Source organism: Rhinatrema bivittatum, chromosome 3, assembly GCF_901001135.1.
Source record: "Rhinatrema bivittatum chromosome 3, aRhiBiv1.1, whole genome shotgun sequence".
Classification (NCBI taxonomy): domain Eukaryota; kingdom Metazoa; phylum Chordata; class Amphibia; order Gymnophiona; family Rhinatrematidae; genus Rhinatrema; species Rhinatrema bivittatum.
Genome location: NC_042617.1, coordinates 356,493,949 through 356,510,958, shown reverse-complemented (window position 1 = coordinate 356,510,958; position 17,010 = coordinate 356,493,949). Strand labels below are relative to the sequence as shown.

At 46.5% G+C, this 17,010-nt stretch overlaps 1 protein-coding gene across 1 annotated transcript in view; it reads right to left on the bottom strand.

Moving 5' to 3' along the window:
- Nucleotides 1-8,624, bottom strand: part of BACH2 (BTB domain and CNC homolog 2) — a 439,685-nt gene extending 431,061 nt beyond the window's left edge. Inside the window, exon 1 of the mRNA XM_029595411.1 lies at nucleotides 8,113-8,624. The gene's annotated coding sequence lies outside the window, so the exon portion shown is untranslated. The remainder of the gene's footprint in view (nucleotides 1-8,112) is intronic.
- Nucleotides 8,625-17,010: the final 8,386 nt, after the last annotated feature.

Below are 17,010 nucleotides of genomic sequence, written 5' to 3'. Positions count from 1 at the left end.
AAAAAAAAGAATAAATACATCCCTAGTGCTGCTGCTTTAGCAGAGTGTGAACACAGCACAGAGACACTTTGACGCGACCTGCAAAGCAGCAGCAGATCCAGCTGACAAGAAACACTCCAGGGGCACAGCGCTACCAAGCACAGCCCCCAGCTTTATATCCATGCACTATAGCATTTCACCAGCCAAAAATGTTTGCAGCCTGACAGATGTGAATTCCACTAACAGCCACCACGACAAACTCAAATGCTCACAAGCCCCCCTCAACTCTTGCGGTGTGCCAGATTCACGACTTGAGTCCTCTCCAGAGTGCAGAATGTGCCCCGACACAGGAGCGGCCACAATGACGTGGAGATATTTGGAGACCGCACCTTCAAAAGAATATACACAGGATGGAGTCGGTCCAGAGGGTGGCTACTAAAATGGTCAGTGGTCTTTGTTCTAAAACCTATGGGGAAATACTTCAAGATCTAAACATGGATACCCTAGAGGAAAGGCGAAAGAGGGGAGATATGATAGAGATATTTAAATACCTCCGAGGTATTCAGTGCACAGGAGGCAGGTCTCTTGCAGTGGAAAGGAGGCTCTGGAACGAGAGAGGTCATAGGACGAAGGTGAAAGGGGGTAGAGTCAGGGGTAATCTAAGGAAATATTTCTTTACAGAGAGGGTGGTGGATGCATGAAACAGCCTCCCAGCAAAGGTGGTGGAGACAAGGACAGTCTCTGAATTCAAGGAAGCATGGGACAAGCACAGGGGATCTCTGAGGGAGTGGTAGGAATTGTAGAGCTGAGCGGTTTTGTGGATGGGCAGATACCATGAACTGTATGGTCATAAGAACATAAGAAATTGCCATACTGAGTCAGATCTAGAGTCCATCAAGCCCAGCATCCTGTTTCCAACAGTGGCTAATCTAGGTTACAAGTACCTGGCAAGTACCCAAACATTAAACAGATCCCATGCTACTGATGCCAGTAATAGCAGTGGCTGTTCCCTAAGTCAACTTGATTAATAGTTTATGGACTTCTCCTCCAGGAACTTATCCAAACCTTTTTTTAAACCCAGCTACGCTAAATACACTAACCACATCCTATGGCAATGAATTCTAGAGCTTAATTGTGCATTGAGTGATAAAGAATTTTCTCTGTTTTGTTTTAAATGTGCTACTTGCTAACCTCATGGATTACCCCCTAGTCCTTCCAATCTATGAAAGAGTAAATAATTGATTCACATTTACCCATGCTAGTCCTCTCATGATTTTATAAATCTCTATCATATCCCCCCTCAGCCGTCTCTTCTCCAAGCTGAACAGCTCTAACCTCTTTGGTCTTTCCTCATAGGGGAGCCTTTCCATCCCCTTTATCATTTTGGTCGCCCTTCTCTATACCTTCTCTACTGCAACTACATCGTTTTTGAGATGCGGCGACCAGAATTGCACACAATACTCAAGGTGCTATCTCATCATGGAGCAATACAGAGGCATTATGACATTCTCCGTTCCCTTCCTACTAGTCCTAACATTCTGATCGCTTTTTTTTACATCATTTTTCTTTTTCCCTTGTACTCTTTGCAGGCACCACAAAGCGGGAAGGGTTCAAAACAGCAGGCCGCAAAGAGAGGAAACATAGGAAACAGTTACACAATTCCCCCCTTTTATTCTACCTGGAATGCGAGTTGGTCTTCTCCCTCAAAACAGTGAAAGAAATCTCAAACACCTGCAAGCTGTTTCTGCCCTGGTTCTTAATAAAAGAACAAACTGTCACACACAGATGACATCTCAGTTTATATGTTTTTATTTTAAGAGAGTCAAACCACCGCTGGGGGCCTAATTTCCTATAGCTTTTCTCACGAGTTGCCTATGAGGCAGCAAAGGCTCAGTGAATCAGGCCCTATGTCGATGCCTAATCAGCTGTGATCAGCTTGTCCCACTACTCCTGTGCACAATGAGGCCGTTTTCCCAACGTGCTTGATAGCCACCTCTCCTGTGCGCCCGATGACGAGAAGGCGCTGCGGATGCACACATTTTCCCTAGCGCCTCCTTTTTTTGCGTGACCCCCCTAATTTAAATATTGGATCGTGTGCCCAAGGAGAGGTAGCTGGGCACGCATTAGGAAAACGGGCGCTCTACACTGAGCGCCCGCATTCTGCGCATAAATATTGCATCAGCACCAATATGTTAAAATTCAGAAAAATTCTGCGTAACCTTATTTATCAAAATAAATGTAATCACTGTCTGAGTAAGAATTTAAAATGCAACTTTAAAAAGTTATTGCTCAAACATGCAGGATTTTTATATTCTTTTTGTGCAGAATTTCCCTGGGAGTGTTATAAATAGTGAGTAAGTCCCACTGTGCAAAGTTTCCCAGGTGCAGAATTTAGTTCACTCTTTCATCTAAAACAGCCTTAAAGGTGACAACAAAAAAAACCAGCCCTTGACCGATCCTGACCAGGGCAGGCTGGCTTCTCTTAAAAGCCATAAGTGCATCATTAAAAACCAAAAGGTAACCAGCACCAGCAGCGTTGCCACTAATGCAATTCACTGGTTGCAACTGAGCGCAGCTCCAGCCACAGAAATCTCCATGGGGGGGGGGGAGAGCAACTGAGTTGGTTTCGAGGATTCATGCTGAAGCCAAAAAATAAAGTATGTCAATGAATAAATAAATAAATCATCCCAGTTGAAATATGCAACATGGAAACCCTTGGTAATTGTGGCCTGACACTTAGGCCTGGATTTTCTAACGTCGCACGGCTTTCTGAATCGCTCGGTAATGGGGGGGCGGGGGGGCCTGCAAAAGCCGGCAGTGATCGCACCACCGCGGTGTTATCGCTGCCGGCTTTCGCACCCAATAGCGTCACCGTGAAAGGTGGTACTATTGGGCGCGCTACTGGCAGTGATAACAGGTCTTACCTTATCGCCGCCAGCAAAGTTTCCACCGCATCCGCCCCGACACCACCCCCAACTCCGCCCCATCTAGCTATCGCATGCGAAAAGTCCCTTTTCGCGTGCGATATTGATAGAAAATGACCCCCTTAATTAGATATTCTGCCCACAGGTTAGCAAGCCCACAGCAGGAAGGCTCTCCTTCCTCGCTTTCACAGCTGGGACTGCTGATGCTGGAAAAAGAAAAATTGTTTGTAAAAAAAAAAATTGTTGAAAAGTAAGCTATAAAAATAAAAAAAAAAGGCCAATCTACAGAACTATTGATTTTTGCCAGGCTGTGCTCCATCAGAAACTCTCTCTGCCCCATCCAGGACTCGGGGGAGGGGCACACACTCATCTCTTCAGAACCCCTGTAATCACACTTTGTACTATTTTATTGAAAACGGTAGAAACTGAATTATTTTAAATAAACAAACACCATCTGTATAACTGCACTTTGCCCTTTCAATAATTCTTGGGCATCACAGAATTCTTGGGGAGAACTAGTGACCGGTTTCTAATTCTATCACAAAATCCTAAAAGAAATCTATAGCAAAAATAACAAAAAAAAGTATCAGAATAAATAGTGGAACCATAGCCTCCCTGGACCACATTCCAATTAAAAAAGGGTCATCCCTATTGATGCGAGTTCTGCAGGACATGGGGCAGCGCTATGGGCAAAGCAGGCAGAGCTTGGCAGCGAGGTGCAGAGCTCACGCCAGGCGCCCGTAAACTCGGCAAACACAAGAGGAGGGTCCTCGGCTCCAGAAGTGCTCCGGGACCGGCAATGCGCTACCGGCCTCTTGCACATTCAGACTACTGTAATACCGGTATACGTTGCCAAAGTAATTGTCTAAAGCGGGAACGGTCGGGTTTACAAAAGCCTGAGCACAGCGGTAAGCTAAAACTGCCGCGTGCAGGCAAGGACGATTCCCCCTCCGGGAATCTGTGCTGCTGGCCCGTGTTGTCTCCTCTGGTCACGGGGAGCCGGCGTCCCCCGGGGGGTGGGGCAGCGGCGTCGGCTGCTGCTGCTGCTGCTGCTGCTGCTGCTGCTGCTGCTTCCGGCTGCGAGGAGCTCCGGACTCGTGAGTCAGCAGCAGCGGCCGCCGCCATTCGGAAACTGCTGAGGCGCCCTAAAGCCAGCAGCCCCGCCCACAGAACACGCCCACCTCCGCGCGGCCACCTTTTGCCCGCTTCCAGCTCTCAATTAGCAAAAAATAAATAAATAAATACAAATAGCCATTCTGCCCTGTCGGCCCTTTTCAGGCGGCTGGGGGGGGGGGAGAGAATGTTATTTTGCTATTGTTGTTTTTGGTCTGCTTTTGGGGGGTTTTTTAAATTATTATTTTAAATAGAATCTCCTTGCAGCTGCATTCAAATCTGGTGGCTTCTCGGGCTGCCTCTATTCAAATAGCATTTAACTGCTTTTCCTCTCCTTCACTTCTCATCCACCCCCGACTATTAATTTTTTTTTTTTTAAAGGAGAAATCGTTGCTGATGGAAACCGCAAGAAGTGCACAGTCACAGACAAGCGCAGTTCCTGTTTTTCAGAGGGGGACTCCTCTCGAGCCCACATAACCGAAACGCTCACAAACACAGATGGAAAATATTTATGCTCTTCTAGCTGTGGGTGAATCAGAATAATAAGTAACGGCCTCCAGATGACCCTCCGCCCCAACACACACACAAATATACCCGACCAGCATTTCTCAGGTGCAGCTGGCAGCAGAAACAAAGGGGAAACCTTTGCGATAACCGACCAGCGCATTTTTTTTTTAACAATCCTTTGCAAGCAATTAACAGAAAGGAAAAAAAAATGCATGCAATATTTATGCCATCAACGTCAGATCGGTTACCTCGTAGGGAGCGACCTAAGCACCTAATTATAGCTGCTCTCCCACCCCCGTCACTGCCCCCGCTTACAAATGTTAAATGTCAAATAAAACCCGGACTCGGGGTTTTATTTGTAGGTTTGTGGTGGAGGGCGCAACGCTTAGGAAGAAGCTGTGGGAGGGCTCGACAACTCCAGCCATTGTACAATGGAAAGCTCCCCACACCCCTTGCCAGACTTTACACAGCCCCCACCCCCACGCCGCCTTGCACCAGGACACAATGCACAAGATTAGAAAGAAAGGAACCACCCATCACGACTGGGTGCATGCCCAAGAAGGTGAAGGACCGTAAGCAGAAATTTCCTTTTAGTGGGTGCACTGCCCCCCCGCGCAAGGCTTTGCCAGCTGGCTCCAGTGTTTGTTTGTTGGGGTTTTTTTAATGTTGGGACGAGTGATTCCTGTTCTGGTTTTACCTCCCGCCTACATGCGACTTGTTAGGGAAATCAGATCTACAAGTTCACGCATGCAAAGGGGGTGACACCAGGACTAGCTCATCCTGTCCTGAAAAAAAAAAAAAAGGTAGCCAGTTGGCATTTCACTCCCTACATTTGACAACCCGGATTCCCTGCCCAGCGCTCAGCTTCCCAGACTTAGGTGCATGATCAAGATTTCTCACACCCCCAGACAAAATGGGCTTTTACAATCCGAGGACATTACTGCACATTGAACGAGAGACTTTCGGCATCCTCCTTTGTAGACTATCTTTTTTTATTTTCTTTTTTTATAGGCTGTCAGATCTTCGAGCAAAATGCAAACAGCGAGGAAGTTAGAACAGATGCCTGGGTTTATAAATCGTTACAAAGGCACAGCATTCTCGTCAGACAGCAGCCAAGGTTAACGTCGCGCTGCAAGAAGCCCAGGAAACAATGACCGAAAAAAAAAAAAGGCTGAGTAAGCTTTCTAAATCGATCGTGACCCCTGCAAGCACGAGCACAGGTTGGAGGTCACCAGCCACACGGCCGCCGGGTGCACGCGTTTTACAGTCCATATACAACTCCTCCTCGTGATCTCGAAGGACAGTATTTGTTGGGGGGGTTTCCCCTCCCTTTCCTGCTAGTTGTACTGATCAACTGGCCTAGAAGAATTCACAGTATAACATCAATCATGCTCATTTGAAATCTGAAATAAAGCCCAGCCTTTCCTTTCACAATCATAAAAACTTGTGCGAGAAACATCAAACGGCGTGTCTTTTGCCCTCGTGGGGGGGGGGGGGGCAAAAGACCCCCCCCATAGCAATCTAATTGTAAATGGACACATATGGAATGCAAAATATTTGACAGAAGACACGATCAAGTGGAGAAATTATTTTTGTCACTGCTTTGAATGAAAAAAAAAAAACCCAACCTTACAAAGCATCGGTTTTACGAGATGAGTTTTGCAAGTACAGTAATTGTAAATCAACAATGGCATAAAATGCCTCTTAATGCCACGCACCCGAGGCAATCCCAAGTAGATTGGCACATTTTGCAAATCATAGACAGGCACTGACAGCACCCTGGGACCAAACGCTAGGGGGTTTTAGTATAAAGCAAGCATGACGTTAAAAAAATACACACAAGTGTTTCAGCATATTTTTGTGCAATCACATAGCCCAATCTGCAGGGAAGTCCCTTCTGACTGCAGGTTTTACCGCACAGACTGGACAGAAAAGTTCAAGGCAAGCTATTAACGAGGATCCTGCAGTGAGAGCACTACGATTTCACAATACGGGGACTGGAAAGCTGTAAGAAAAAAAAAAAGGCACTAGCAGCGTTACAAAAATAAACGATCCACAAAAGGAGAGGCAAGACTTCACACTCAGCTGCTTCTTTCATGTCACTCGGAGGGTGGGGGCCCTTCCAGCGTGCTGCATTTTAAATGAACTGAGAAAATCGTTATAGTTACTCTAAAATACACCACAAAAAAAAAAATCAAAACATTTTTATCTGCGTGCTTTAAAAGGTCTTTTCATGCAAAGTGACCAAAGCATCATTTTGGTGGCATGCACTCAACTGTTTTAAATTTACAATAACCAAGCCTGTTCCTGAACATCACTCGCCTTGAGCCACATGTAAATAAAAAAATAAATAAGCAAGCAAACTGTTTACCTAAGGTGGGATATGCGAGAAGAGGCTGCGATCTGGCACTTGCCAGAGACCGTGCTTACATGGATTTTCGCCTTGCTTACTGGAGGGATGCCTCCAGTGATCGCAGCAATTTTTGCATGACATGATTGGCGGCGCAGTATCGTCTAACCTGTAATCCGGATTACAGAGACGGCCAGAACAAGTGGGGATCGGATACTACAGGTTTGCATGCGTTTCACACAAAACCAGGGGCTTGGACAGGCAGTTGATAATCTTTGGGGATTTTGGTTTGGTTGTTTGTTTATTGTTTTGTTTCTTTTTTTTTTTTAACAACTCAACCCCCGCGTCAAATCCGAAAAAAAACCAACTTTCAAAATCGGTTTCAACCTTCGTTTCTAATTTAAAAATTGCCTCAAACTCATCTAGCCAAGATCACCCAGAATACCATTAACATGAATCAGACCAGGGAGACACCGATCTTGCGTCAGATATTTTTTCTTTAAAAAAAAGGATGTAGTATACATATTACACAGGATGATTTAAAATAGAGAGGAAGAGAAAATATCTTGAACGCAGGTATCAAGTACCCCGGACAGGTCAGATCTCCGTTTTACACAACCACATCTGTATTTTAAAGAGCCAAGCAAGAGGATTAGAATCGAGTGAGTAAATTAGAGCAGGTTTAGATCGGGTCTGTCTCGATGCAAAACAGGCCTGGAAATCTGACAGCTGGCTTTGCAGCAGTTGCAGCGCATTGCAAGAGCCATGCCTGGCTGATTCACCCTCTGCTTTACTCTGCTGCTGCTGCTGCTCCTCCTCCTCCAAACATCCACCAGCATGCACACATACACAAAAACACCCCGTGTGTATCCGCTTTTCTAACCCAGAATGACCGCGATCTCCATGTACAATAAAAATCTGACAGCAGCTTCCTCAGCAACAGCACAATAACAGCAGCACAAGGAGAAAGGAGGAGGAGGAGCAGCAGCAGAGCCCCTTCGTGGCATTTCCTAAGTGCAAGGCGCCGCTGCCCCGCGAAAATCCAGCAAGAAATCGAGAGAAAGGGGGATAGCTCCTTTCTCCCTCCTCACTTGCACACACTTCCAATTTCACTTCAAAATGCTCATTCCGCCTCCTGCAAACACTAGCAGTCCTGCATCGCTGTAAGCAAGAAAACTTCAATCACCCCCGATCTGGTTTGCCAAAAGAGAGAAAAAAAAAACAGAACCATTTACTCACCCTTCAAGTAACTTTCCAGGTTTCTTTTATCTTCTTCTCCCCTATTTTTGCTAGGGTTATTGGGGCGGCTCGGAATTGTATTGTTGTTCGCTTGTTTCAAAATTGTCCCCAGAGAAAACTCATCACATGGCGATCGGTGTGTTCGGTGCCCCTAGGCGGGGAAAGGCGCCGACGTTGCTTTCGCTGTTCAATTGTTAATCCAGCGGGAGAAAAGCATGCACAGGAATGGGTCCCGTTTTAGGCTGTCTGGCTGTCTGTCTTTGCTGTACACAGCATCGGCTTACCCTCCCGCGGCCGCCTCGCTCGCATACAGCGCCTCTCCGTTTGTTGCTCTACGCTGGATGGAACGCCTACTCTCTCTCAATCGCTACATTGTTGACATTCGGAGGCTGACGTCACCCTCACCCCCATTCACAATAACTTTACGTAAAGCGGGCAGGGCAGCCGTTGCCAGGAGCTGGGGATCGTACGCTCCGAAATTAGCGTAAGCGACTCCGCGAATAGCGGTTCGAACTCCCCCCTCTCCCCTCCCCCGCCTCTCGTCTTCCTGTTCCTTTTTAGACCGTTCGCTGTGAGGAGAACGCTCAGGCGCGCGCACCAGCTTCACGCGTCTTCCTATTGATGTTCCCCTCCTGCGACTCGCGCGCCCGCGCGCTCTCGCTCTCATTCCCATGCCTCGAGTATGTGCGACGCACGGAACTCTGGGGTTTGTAGTACAGCGTCCCTCCCTAGGCAGGAATGTTGAAGGGGTACTGGCAAGGTTAGTGAAACAAAGAGAACATGGAAATCTCTGCATGAATAAGCATTGTTATCCCAACGTATTATGATGCCGTCTATTTAATTACGCCTTTCGGCTGACTGCTTGACCTTTTAAATGACAAACTGACTGTTTTATTACCAAAGCTGACGTTTAGATCTTTCTTGCAGTAGCAGCAGGGTTGCCAACTCATGAAAATGTTTTTTACTGACAGTCTTCTAGATTTTTACTGACACAGCTGCCTAACTTTTTTATTGGCACAGATTTTGCCGGCACACATTTTAACATTGCCAATTTGTACATAACTGATGTTACTGTGCCAAGATTCACTCCCTTATGTGCTGAGATATAGTCTCCAACTCCCAAATAGTGCAACCTTGCAGAGACTGAGCCCAGGGCACCGAAGCCGCATGTCAAGCTGCAGATAGGCACACATTTTTGCCCATACAAGTAAAATTGCACACAAATTAGCACTCCTCCATGCAAATCCCACGTTAATTAAAGCATAAACTATTACTCTCCAGTGCAGAGAGATGCATAGGCTTAACTCATGTTTTCTTAGTGCTGGAAATTTAGAGGTCCATGTTCAAAAACATTTAGCCACATAACTCAGAAGTTAGCTGGTCAAATGAAGATTTGGACACTTATCCAGCTAAATTCTAGCTTGCTATATCCCGCTCTCTGCCGTGGATCAGAGCGGTTCACATCTTAAAAACATTCATAATTATAACAACAGACTAAGAACTCTTAATAAAAGAACTAAAATACAGATATCCATAAAATAAACAGCTGGTTAAGATAATTTAAGATAGCCGACTATATTCAATATACTTACTTACAGGCCAATACAGTAAAGTGCGGCCACCGTCTACCCTGCTTCTAACCCGCGGTTACCTTGCTTCTAACCCGCGTTAGCCCAACCTGCTATTCACTATCCCCTTTAACCTATCCTTACCGCCTCTTTAACTCAACGGGTAACCCTTTCCACCCGCGGCATGTATATGAGATGTAAACAATCGGATTAGCTATTCCCTCCCATACAGTAACACGCGCCCCGACTATCGCTTTTTAAACCTGCATTTTTCCCGCGCGTTTAACCTGCTAACTTACCGCCTACCCTTACCCCTGCGTTAGAGGCAGGGGTAAGGGTAGGCGGCAAACTTTCCCCCAGCCCCCGCTCACCTGCCCTGGCCGCGTCCATGGGTGCCGGTCTCCGGGGCAGCCCCAGTCCTCTCAAATTGACGGGCCAATCCCCCCCGGGCTCTCCGGAGCTGCAACCCAGCTCTGCCCCAGTCTTGCAAAAAAAAAAGTTTCCTTTCTTCTTGCAAACACGTTTCTTAACGGCAGGAACAATTGCAACTTCTGTTCCTTGTGTGAAGCCGGGTTAAAACAAAAGGGAATAAAGTGTGATAAAAGTAAACTTACTGGCGGGAGCCGGCGGGCGCGCATTCTTCGAGGCGGGAGCTGGCGGGCGCGCATTCACCGAGGCGGAGGGAGCCTGTGGCGAAAGCGGCCTCCAACAGCCCCCGCCGGCGGTGAATGAATGCACGCCTGTGCAATTGGGACGCTCAAGGCGTGATGTCGCGACGTTTGGCGTCACGGCGCGTGACGTCGGCGTTCGCTAATGCGCTGCCTTGAGCGCCCAAATTGCATTCATTCACCTTCGCCGGCGGGGGCAGGGGAGCCAAAGCGGCTTCCAGCAGCCCCCGCCGGTGTGTGCAAGTATTGTGAAGAGTGCCTCCACAGTATCTGCGACTCCTGCCAACCCAGGAGCAGAAAATCCGACTCAGGGATTGAAACAGGGACCTTCAGTATGGCAGTGCACAGCAGGATCACTGAGCCAGCCCCATTCCCCATTTCTAAAATAGCCCATGGTGCCTCCTCCTTTCTTCATATCCTCTACATTTCAGCCTGTTAGGGCTGAATCCCAGTTTTGGGACTCAATATACCATATCTCTGTGAAACAATAACAATAGCCACATCTGCCTCTGTCAACAGGGCCTCCAAGTCTCATAGAGGTGTGCTTGGATATTTTCGTTTTCTTTCGTTTCTGTTTTAGTGTGCGCTATTTTACAATAATAAGCATTAAAACCAAACTCCATCTGCCTGGTTCAAAAAATAGCTCCCCCTGGGCTTTTTCTCACCCTTCCTTAACTTACCACAATACTGGGGATGCCCCCAGCGGGCAGGAGCAGTCCTCAGTCATTCCTGCCCCAACTGGCAGCGTTTTCTGTGATGGAGCCACGCGACCCAAAATTCTGTTGAACAACAAAATGGTGCCAGCCTCTTTGTTGGCCAGTGCCACTTTGTGGCACAGCGACATTTTGGTTAAGAGGGAGTCCAAGGGGATCCGCGGGGGTCTGCAGGAGTTGGGAGAAAGCTTGGCGGAGGAAGGGGGGCTGTTTTAAAAAATGGCACAAAACAAAATGGAAAATATTTTGTTTGTTTTCCTTTCTTTTCAAAAACTAAAATGAAATAAAATAGGAAATATTAATATTTCCTATTTCATTTCAAGACAGCTCATCCTTAGATTACATTATCTGGTCTTTGAGCAGTCTCACTCATAGCCTTCCATATATTGCTCCTTTCTTGGTCTTTCTTCGATATAGCCTCATACTCATTCACTTTCTCCTCCCTGTTCTTTATAAGTGGCCTTGTGGGATTCCTAATTTTGTGTGTTTCTCCAGTTGCCTCATTTGCTTGTTGAGGAGAACAGCCTGATTCAACCAGCCCATGTCCATCCGCCACCCGCTCACCTCGTTTAAACTCGTGTTAGTATATGATCTGGCTGGCTCTCCTAGGACCAGGGAAGCTATTCCAGGTACTGTCCCAGTCCCCAGGAATTTCAAACTCCTCTTTCTCATGCCAGCTCTACAGCCAATGGCCTTGAAAGTTCCTTTGCCGCACACAAAGGACATCGCTTCAGATAAGGTTGCTGGACTTTGACCAGCTCCCCGAGACCCTGTGCTCGTTTCCTGAATTTCCCTTTGTATTACACCAACTCTGTTCCAGGCCAGATCATTTGTTTCCAACTGGGATATGACATCAATCTCTCCTTCCCTTCTTTCTGCTCCAGGAAGAGGCCTGATACCCTGCACCTCTGATCAAGCAGTCTCTGTTCCTCCATTAACTCCGCCCAATAATCTACCTTGTTCTGATTCTTCCCAGTCATGCCCTTGTCTACTACTACTACTTCTACTACTTAACATTTCTATAGCGCTACATGACCTTCGCAGTGCTGTACAAACATACAAAAAGACAGTCCCTGCCTAATAGAGCTTACAATCTAATAAGACAAACATACAGGACAAGAGACTTGGGGTATAAAGCAAGGTAATGTTTAAAAAGAAAAGGAAGTTAGATAACAAGACTGAAAGCAGACAATCAGGCTTAAGATTTAAAAGTGGTTTCAAAAAGGTGGGTCTTTAGATGGGATTTAAACATGGCAAGAGAGGGAGCACAATGCACCAGTTCAGGAAGACTATTCCAAGCACACGGCACAGCCAGGTGCAAAGCACGGAGTCTGGAACTGACAGTAAGATTTTATCTTAAAGCCTCTTACTGCTGTGTCTTGACAAGACTATAAGCTCCACAGAGCGGGGATTGTCACTAATGTGCCCATCTGCACAATGCTGTATACATCTGGTCAGGGGTGGCTCAAGGCAATCTGCTGCCTGAGGCAAGGGATGAGATGATGCCCCCACCGCCTGCCCCGCCCCCTCCCTTTTCCACACACACCCATACATGCATACACACATATTTAATTCTCTCCCTCTTCCATACACATGATACACACACACCCTCTCATATATACACACACACATCTCACCCTCTCATATATACATACACCCCACCCTCTCATATACACATACACCCCAGCATCCTCTCATATATACACACACACACACCCTCTCATGTATACACACACATACTACCCTCTCATATATACATACACCCCCACCCTCTCATATAAACATATACCCCAGCATCCTCTCATATACATACACACACACACCCTCTCATGTATACACACACACATACCACCTTCTCATATATACATACACCCCCACCCTCTCATACAAACATATACCCCACCATCCTCTCATATACACACACTCACACCCTCTCATATATACACACACACACCCCACCTCTCATATATACATACACCCCCACCCTCTCATACACACATATATCCCACCATCCTCTCATACATTCACACCCTCTCATATATACATACACCCCCACCCTCTCATACACACATATACCCCACCATCCTCTCACACACATACACATACACCCTCTCATGTATACACACACACATACCACCCTCTCATATATACATACACCCCACCCTCTCATACACACATATACCCCATCATCTTCTCATATACACACACACACACACACACCCTCTCTTATATACACACACACCACCCTCTCATATATACATACACTCCCACCCTCTCATACACACATATATCTCACCATCCTCTCATACACGCACACCCTCTCATATATACATACACCCCCCCACTCTCTCATACACACATATACCCCATCATCCTCTCATACACACACACACACACACACACACACACACCCTCTCATATATACATACACCCCGCACCCTCTCATGCACATATATACCCCACCATCCTCTCATACACACACAAACACACCCTCTCATATATACGCACACACCCCACCCTCTCATATATACCTACACCCCCACCCTCTCATACACACATATACCCCACCATCCTCTCATATACACACACACACACACACACCCTCTCATATATACGCACACACCCCACCCTCTCATATATACATACACCCCCCCACTCTCTCATACACACATATACCCCATCATCCTCTCATACACACACACACACACCCTCTCATATATACATACACCCCGCACCCTCTCATGCACATATATACCCCACCATCCTCTCATACACACACAAACACACCCTCTCATATATACGCACACACCCCACCCTCTCATATATACCTACACCCCCCACCCTCTCATACACACATATACCCCACCATCCTCTCATATACACACACACACACACACACACACCCTCTCATATATACGCACACACCCCACCCTCTCATATATACATACACCCCCACCCTCTCATACACACTTATATCCCACCATCCTCTCATACACGCACACCCTCTCATATATACGTATCTGGTAGTGTGATATAAAGAATTATTTATAAAAGGGGTAGTAGTGTCTCTGCTAGTTGAATAAGCATTGATACCTTTATAAACCCAACCTCCCCTCTTCCCCAACATACATACACACAAAATAAAGATATTGTAGTCTAGTAAGAGTCCATGCAAGTCTTTTCTTTGGACGTAAAGCCTCAGAATCTTCTTTACAGATATATCTTTTCTTTTGTTTCAAAATGGCTGCCCTGAGTACCGTGTACACGTCTGAAGCTGTATATTTGCAATGATATGAAAAGGACACAGAAGGGCTTCTAAACTAATAATATCAATTTCAGCATGCACTGGCTTCCATGAATTGCAGGAAGGCAAAATTATCCATAGAAAAAATGATTTCAAGGAGAAGTGGGGGGGGGGTCAAACTATGAAATTGGAGGTGGCAGGCCTGGAGGATGAGTGGTGGTGCTGCGCACAACCATGCAGAGAGACCTAGATTTGATTCCTGGGTCAGGATTTCCGCTCCTCAGGCCTGCCGGGGCAGGGGGATACTGCAGAGGTGACATTCACGGCCCATTCAATGGTGCATCATGGTCACATCTAGTGGCTGGATTTAGGGCCCATGGTTTCAGGGTTCCAGAAGGCACCTTGCTGCATGGCAACCAGCCCGGGACGTCAGTGCAATGACTCAGGTGAGGTGGGAGGCGATACAAACTGGGGGGAAAAAACTCCTGGGGTAATTAAGAACATAATAAATGCCATGCAGGAGCAGTCCAAGGTCAATCAAGCCCAGCAACCTGTCTCTGACAGTGGCCTGTCCGGGTTGCAAACACCCAGAAAATATCATAAAGTAGATCAATTTCCCGGTACTCGCTTCCAAGGATAGCAATCTCTCTCTTTAGTCTGCATGTAAAACTGGCCCCCAGAACCTACACCACCACCAAAACCTCACCCTCACCTCGAGTTACTAGCTGGCCCTCCTATAGTGATATAAATAGTTCACCACTATGAAGGTCTTATAAAAGAGTCTTTCTTTCTCTCTCTCTCTCTCTCTCTCTCTCTCTCATGTAGTAATTCTAAAATTGTCATGCCCCTTTTTCTTATCCCAGGCATTATCCATGCAAATATTATAGCATTTTGATGTGTATTTTCCATTTCATACCTACATTTTACCAGTAGAAAAGGGCAGACAAGGGCATTCTGGGGCATGGTCAAGAGGTATGTGTGAATAGTTACATTTAATTCCTGGCGTATATTTGCGCAATGTCACAATTATTTCATGCATAAAATATAGTGCGTATGTTTATAAAACAGGCCGAGAGAGTATGCATTGTTTTGCATTGGAAATGTTCACGTATTGAAAGATACACGAGTGATTTCAGAGAAGAAATGCAGTATTTTATAAACTGGGCAGCTTTCACCCAACAGTGTATAAAATACCAGTATCAATTTCCACACCTCCACTTAAGCCCATAAAGGTTTGAAAGTTAGCGTCCCTGATAGAAGTTCACAGGAAAAAAAAAAAACAACCAGGGAAATTTTTTTTTTTTCATTTTCTATTATTGCTACTTTTCATAGTCAGATACTTGCAAATCAAAAATATAAAAAGTAAAAAAAGGCTAATTCCATTGTAGACTGGCTGATGGGGCAAGCACACACACAGCCATACCATTGTGGGGCCCTCCCACTGGTTGTTTGGATCACAGTGGAGTTTCTGGCGATGTTACTAGGTGGAATTTAACTGTGGGCCTCTGTAGGAGATATCAGAAGTTTTTACCACTGTATGTAACTAAATATGAATACTGACCCCACAAGAGGGACACCGACTTCATAAGAAGGACGTTGACATGTATGTTTCAACAGAAAAACAAGGTGAGGATCTTTTGAACAGAATGACAATACATGCCCAGGTTATCTGATCTGCCCTTTTAACTAAGGGCTATAGCTTCTGTCCACAAACATGAGCTAAGAATGCCCAGAACAGGGACAGGTCGCAAAAGCAAAAACAATCCAAATCTGCCCACAGGTGAAAAACAGCCTATCCCAAGGGCAGTTTATCAGACAAGTTAGCTCACAGAAAAGCACTGATACTGCAAGACAGCTTGTAGGTCAAGAGGTTGCAGGACCGAGATCAGATCCTGGTGCAGAGTCACCATGCAGCAGGAGCAGTGATTCCCCTGATGGGAGAAGGAGGCCAGCAGTCTGAAACAGAGAAATGACCCTGTCCGTCCCGCTGTTTGAGTATGCATGAGCCTCTTACATATCCATGCTTTGCCTGTTAAAAGCAGGCAGGGAGAGAGCTTGGGAGGCCAGCAAAATAATTATTTACACCTTGGCCCCAGTCGCTTATTGGGCTAAGGCCCAATAAGCGACTGGGGCCAAGAATGCCTGCTCCCTTCGGCAGAGACTGCTTCCTCAGAGACTGCTTTAGGGTGAAATTGTTATAATTAGTGAGGTTTGGGTGGACCCTTGGACACTGTGGCAGCTGACCATGCCCAGGGGGGAAGTCCCGTGAGGGGCCACAGGTCAGGCTTAGTTTAGGACACACAAACACAGAGATTGATCTTTTATTAGACAATGTGATGAAGCCACCAGAGGTGGCAGTGGTGAGCAGCAGAAGTAGCCCGGCTGGGCTAGTATCCCTCAGGCGCTGGAACAGCGACTCCTCCGGTAGCAGTGCTGTAGTGGAAAGAACTGAGAATAAATAGTACAGTGGAATATGCACAAAGCTCCAGTATGGAGAACCCCAGGATAGGGAGAGCAGGCCCTCAAGGAGCGAGTACCTGATCCCTGAGAGCTGAGAGGCTTGAAGGTAATGTACTCACACAACGGTTCCACGTAGGAGATGGCACTAGGGCTGAAACGGAGGCAGGCCCTCGAGGAGTGAGTACCTGGTTCCAGGGAACAGCTCTGAGGTGAAGATGGTAGTACTCACTGGTGTTGAAGATAGC